Raw genomic sequence first — 6,741 nt, forward strand, 5'->3', positions numbered from 1 at the left:
ACAAACACATTTGCCAACTGAATTAAGTTTTCTCTTTACTCTGTCGTATTTTTGAATGCTTACATGTTGTTTATCAGTAAGAACATTCTTGCACTCATTCTTAAAAAGAAAACAGAAACGTAATAAAACAGCAGTAGGCCTAGTTGCTGCTAAAATCAGAATGTGAAATGTCTATATCAACTGGCCATTAATTGTGCATTCACTATAATTTACATTTACAAATTGGTAAAAACAACATATAGTTGCTTCTTTACTCTGTATCCATGAGTGCTTACCTGTCAACAGCCATCTAGACGACAGTAGTTCTGTCTCTGTACATGGAGGTATCTGTAGGTCTACATGGTCGTATTGGAGGTATTATATTATAATATAATAACTCTATGGTCTGTGTAGCACTGTCATCCTGCTGTGAGAAGAGGAGGAAAATTCAGATCAGACATTTCATGAGGTCATCTAGGTAGGGCCAGGCCTAGATAGTAGTAGGCTACTAAACTAGGCTTCGAATTCACACTCCTCTGACTCTCCAGTTTTTGTGGGCTAGAAGTAAGGGAGAAAAGTGTGGTGGCTGGCTGCTGTGGTGGTGGAGGGATAATAGTCCAGGAGTATTAGACTTTGAGGTAGAAATAAATATGCTAAAGCTGAATTTTTCAGGATAGGTCCCTAATGTTGTCTGAAACAACATACTAAAAGTCCCCGGGTTTCCCCGTTGTGCTTCTACCCGATTGGGCCATTTTTCAAAATGGCGGCCATCTTAAAATTATTTACCATATGTTAACAACCAGTAGGTGTAAGTAAACAATCTTGGTGTCAAAATACTCAGAAGACCCATATTTATATTCACTGTAATGGAAAAGTTTAACAAAAAATGGTCAGAAATGCCTGTTTTGACCTTTGACCCTAAATTTGGATTATCTCAATATCTCATCAACGACTGGCTGTAGAGACGTCAAAGTTGTCCCAAATTATTCAGAATGCCCAACTTTCTATTCACTTTAATGAAAGAAAAATACCAAATTCCTTTAGAAACCTTCTATTTTGACCTTTGAACTATTGACCTAGACATATTTTAATTTTATAGACATCTTGGTGATCGATAAGAGTACACAAGCGAAATTGGTGTCAAAATACTCAGAAGACCCACATTTATATTCACTGTAATGGAAAAGTTTAACAAAAAATGGTCGGAAATGCCTGTTTTGACCTTTGACCATAAATTTGGATTATCTCAATATCTCATCAACGACTGGCCGTAGGGACTTCAAAGTTGTCCCAAATTATTCAGAATGCCCAACTTTCTATTCACTTTAATGAAAGAAAAATACCAAATTCCTTTAGAAACCTTCTATTTTGACCTTTGAACCATTGATCTGGTCATATTTTATACCAAAATTGTATAGAAATCTTGGTGATCGATAGGAATACATAAGGGAATTTGGTGTCAAAATACTCCAAAACACCCATGTTTCTGTTTACTCTTATAGAAATAATGTACTGAATGCGATTGAAAGTGTTTTGACATTTGACCCTAATAATTACATTTTAATGAGAATTAGTCTATTTCGTGCCTAGCTTACCTGTATAAACCGACAATAGCCCGTGCTCTCCAGAGGGAGGGCTTAAATGCAAAAAGTTAAATTTAAGTTGACATAAAGATAGACAGAATCTAACAATTCATCAGTATGGCCATTGCCATGAGAGGTAAAATTCATTCCAAATTGCTCAGATGCTAAACAGACAAACCAAGCCCCAATTTTAAACTATATATATATGATACATTTTACTGTCTGTTTGGGCTTTAGCCTGTTTTCACTTCTTTTATTCATTAGTAACCAAACAAATTTTATTATTTATTTATTATTTAAGGTTAGAAATTAGTCCTCCAAAAAATGCCACGCCTTCTCTATATGGCTAATGTCCATGTTTAAACTTTGGAGCTACACCAATTCTGAAATGTTTCCTCTTCGGCAGTGTCATTTAATATATAGCAGAGACCACTACTGGTTGATTTGACACACACTTATTGGTAAAATTGGTTTTTTTTTTCAATTGAGCTGCACTATTACATTTCTTTGTGTATATAGGTCTGGAGTACATAATTCATCTTATAACATTTTTTAAATTGTCTAAAACTGCACACTGTACATAGTCACCCACCCAACCATTTATCAAGGTCTCAGTCTAAGTCTCATTTTAGGCTCTAGTCATACCTCCGATTCTTATCTGATATGATGCAATTTAATTTTAAAAGAATTATTGCATTTATCTTTAAGATGTGAACATTTTTCTCTGTTTTTTTCCAATCAAAATTCTCTAAAAATCGAAAATACTTCAGGACTATAATTATGATGGTTAATAAAATAAGGGCATGAAAATCTGTTGAAGACCATAACAACTTTACAGTGACAATTTCTTTATAATTCATCTTGATAGATTTGTAAGAGTTTCATATTGTATTTTATTATTTAGGTGATTTGTCAAATGACACATTGTGACCCTTTGATACCTGAAATTATGGCCTCATATCTATATTGATGAATAGTATTATTCGTCCATCGGACATTTTTTTCTGGGCTGTTTCGGATAAATTTGACATCTCATGGCATGATGAATGGTGTGATATGTCCATCATGCTATTTTGGACTTAAATTATTAAATTATAATGTAGTGATTAAAGTCAAAGGTAAAAAAACATGGGTGTTTAGGAATATTTTGACAACAAATTCGCTTATGTATTCCTATCGATCACCAAGATTTCTATATATTTATGATATAAAATACTGTATTGGCCAGATCAATAGTTCAAATGGCAAAATAGGTGGTTTCTAAAGGCTTTTAGTATTTTTCTTTAACTACAGTGAATAGAGAGTTGGGCACTCTTCTTAATTTAGGACAATTTTGAAGTCTCTACGGCCAGCAGTTGATGCGGTATTGAGATAACCCAAATTTAGGGTCAAAGTTATAAATTTTTAAACCAATTTCGTATCCTATCGATCACCAAGATGTCTATAAAAATAAATATGCCTACGTCAATAGTTCAAAGGTCAAAATAGAAGGTTTCTAAAGGTTTTTAGTATTTTTCTTTCATTAAAGTAAATAGAAAGTTGGGCATTCTGAATAATTTGGGACAACTTTGAAGTCTCTACGGCCAGTCGTTGATGAGATATTGAGATAATCCAAATTTAGGGTCAAAGTTCAAAACATGCATTTCCGGTCATTTTTTTAAAAACTTTTCCATTATAGTGAATATAAATATGGGTCTTCTGAGTATTTTGACACCAATTTCGCTTATGCACTCCTATCGATCACCAAGATGTCTATAAAATTAAAATATGCTTAGGTCAATAGTTCAAAGGTCAGAATAGAAGGTTTCTAAAGGAATTTAGTGTTTTTCTTTCATTAGAGTGAATAGAAAGTTGGGCATTCTGAATAATTTGGGACAATTTTGAACTCTCTACGGCCAGTCGTTGATAAGATATTGAGATAATCCAAATTGATGGTCAAAGGTCAAAACAGGCATTTCCGGTCATTTTTTTAAAAACTTCTCCATTACAGTGAATATAAATATTGGTCTTCTGAGTATTTTGACACCAAAATTGTTTACTTACACCTACTGGTTGTCAAAATATGGTAAATAATTGTTAAGATGGCCGCCATTTTGAAAAATGGCCCAATCAGGTTGAAGCACAACGGGGAAACCCGGGGACTTTTGGTATGTTGTTCCAGACAACATTGGGGACCTATCCTGAAAAATTCAGCTTTAGCATATTTATTTCTACCTTTGGCCCTTTTTTTGTCTAATACTCCTGGACTATAATTGATGAGTTCATTATTTTCACGTTAGTTAGGTGCGGGACGGGACGATTCGGCCCTGAGACGATTCGGATTCGGCCCTGGGACGATTCGGCCCGGGACTATTCGGCCCGGGACGATTCGGCCCTGAGACGATTCGGCACACTTACATTTATCGGCTTTGATATGCATTTATAAGCATAAAATAAGCTTTTTTCCCCAAACTTTATTTTCAGAGAGACTATGGGGTAGCACTACTAGGGATAAAGATGCAATAAAGCAAACATTTTGAAAACATTGTCGAAAATAATCATTTTTTAGTCACGCGCGCGATGTAAATAAGTTACGCGCTCTGTTGGCCGCTTGGCGAATGCACGAAATAAACAAGGTTTTCGAAGTAATAAATTGAATATAAAATTACGTTTTTTTAGTAATTTATTATATACATTATATCAACTTTGTCAATATCAATAAAATACGGATTGTTAAACACCTTTAAAAACTTGATAAATAAAAAAAAAATGAATATGAATTTGGTCTAAAGTGAGACGTTTCGGCCCACAAAGTGGGATGTTTCGGCCCAAAAGTGGGCCGAATCGTCCCACCAAAAGTGGGCCGAATAGTCCCGGGCCGAATCGTCCCTGAACCAGTTAGGTGCCAGGCAGGCTGCGGCACCAGTATATTCCATTTCGCTTATCATTATTATATTGGAAAATAAAAACTGAAACTGAAACTGAGTAGAGTCTAGCGCAATACCAAATAAGAAACAAACTATAAACACCCAGCTTACCTAAGTTTTGTGTGTCTTAGAAGAAACAAACTACAAACGGCCTAGGCCTAGGCCTTCTACACCTTTTATATTAATTATTATTCATAAAGGCCGCGCTGTGTGGATTGATACCAAACCATTAACCACCTGCTCTATAGAAACCAAAGAGCGCCTTCAACGGACAACATGAGACCGTACTAGTTTTTGAAAAATAATTTATATTACCAATTTAATTTTTCCTCACTATGTCGATCGATGTGTCAAAATATAACCCAATTCGTTTATTTTTTGTTCAATCAGCATTAAATACAATGCAACAACAATTGTTTTGTAATATTGTCGGCACAGTGACGATGCGATAATGCTGAGTCATCATGAGGACGGTACAAAGATGCAACAGCATAGCATAAAAACAATATCAAATGTAAAAGGTATAAAAATGATGAATGCCGACTGGACAAAGAAAGACAATGGAAGAATATGAGAATTGTTTGAAGGTTTGCATGAAGAAATCAAATGTTTATATAAAGTTTGCAGTACATCTCCAATTAGTTCTGAAATGAATGAATTGAGTTTTTCGACGTTTCAATCAATAATTTACTTTGATGATCGTCCAGTCTGAGAAAACAAACTCCTCACTCCTATTAAGGACGATCATAATATTTATGGATGGGACGATAAAAGCATATAATTGATCGAAACGTCAGTTATTTTCAGAAGCAAAAATTATTTAAAAATTCTATTACATGTATTTATCCTCTTATACATTTAAACCGAGGGTTAATTCTGTGTGTTTTTCTAAAAATAGTATCTATGTAATTTTGAGTGAATAAGTATAGACTTCAGTAATCCTATTGTGCTTCTACAGAAAGACCTACACTAAACTGTTGAACAGCTTTTGTGACGTCACGGCCAAAGTCAATAGCGGCATGTGATCGTGATATTAAAGTTGACCTAAGTAAAAGGGTGAAGTTGCTTCCAAATGAATATTGGAATAATTGATAGTTCTTTTGCAATTTATATTTATATAAGTGTGTTTGGGTAAAATCATCAGAATACCTACCAGAAAAATCACAAATTGCAATTTTAATATTAGTATAAGTCGGACGGATACATTTGTTTGTTTGTTTGTTTTATTTGGTGCAATCAACATACCAAGGATTACCCATAGAGCTAAGCTTTCCAATGGGGTACAATCAACATACCAAGGATTACCCTTAGATCTAGAAGAGCTTTCCAATGGGGTACAATCAACATACCAAGCAGGCCCGTAGTCAGGGGGGCGGGGGTTATGGTTCTGGCGAACCCCCCCTTTACAGCGACCCCCCCCCCCCCCTTAACCGACTGCGAACCCCCATCCCCGACATCCCCAATACCTCACCACCCTCATCTCTGAAAATCCTCCAAATACGTGCCCCACAATACAAAAGGTTATTTGTAAATTGAAAAATTCGTTAACTCGTTCGTGAATAACTCATACCTTATTGTTAAACAAATGAATTGGTTGCCGAAAAATAATACGAATTTTTGGTCCCAGGATGTAACATGATATTGACGTGAGCTTGGGCACGAACGAATCGTACAAAGGACACCGCTAGACAACCGCGTATACATATTGTTTCGATCACTGGCAGTCAGCATGCATATATAGCCTTCCGACGTACATCAAAAAATGGAACGCTGCGGTTACCTACAATATGTATGTGTGGCTATGAAGTATAGTGGATTATAGTAATTTTAATATATTACACTATAATATCTATGGTATCATGTACTGTAGTTTACACCTACAGCATTCGATTATTTTTTTCTAGACCACCAGCCGATACGTAGGCCTACTCAACTGTATCAATACCACCTATTTACATTGATTATATTTAGTTTCCTCAACAAATTGCTGTAAATAAATATAGATAGAGCTATCAGGGGCGGTCGCAGGACTATTTTAAGAGGGTTGCCCAAAGACTCCAGTCTGTAGACACTGAGTATTTGAGCAAGAAAATTGTTAAATGACACCCCTAGATGGCCGCAAATGGTACTCTCGCACGTAAAATTCATGATAATTTTTTTTTCGTTCAATGCGAACGTCACGGGGAGGTCCTCGATGAAGGTACTTTTGGTACGGTAATACATTCTAATAACTGTACTCAATTAATGTAAATTAATTATCAATTAATAATTTT

This window comes from Antedon bifida, chromosome 2, assembly GCF_963402885.1.
Source record: "Antedon bifida chromosome 2, ecAntBifi1.1, whole genome shotgun sequence".
NCBI classification, from domain to species: domain Eukaryota; kingdom Metazoa; phylum Echinodermata; class Crinoidea; order Comatulida; family Antedonidae; genus Antedon; species Antedon bifida.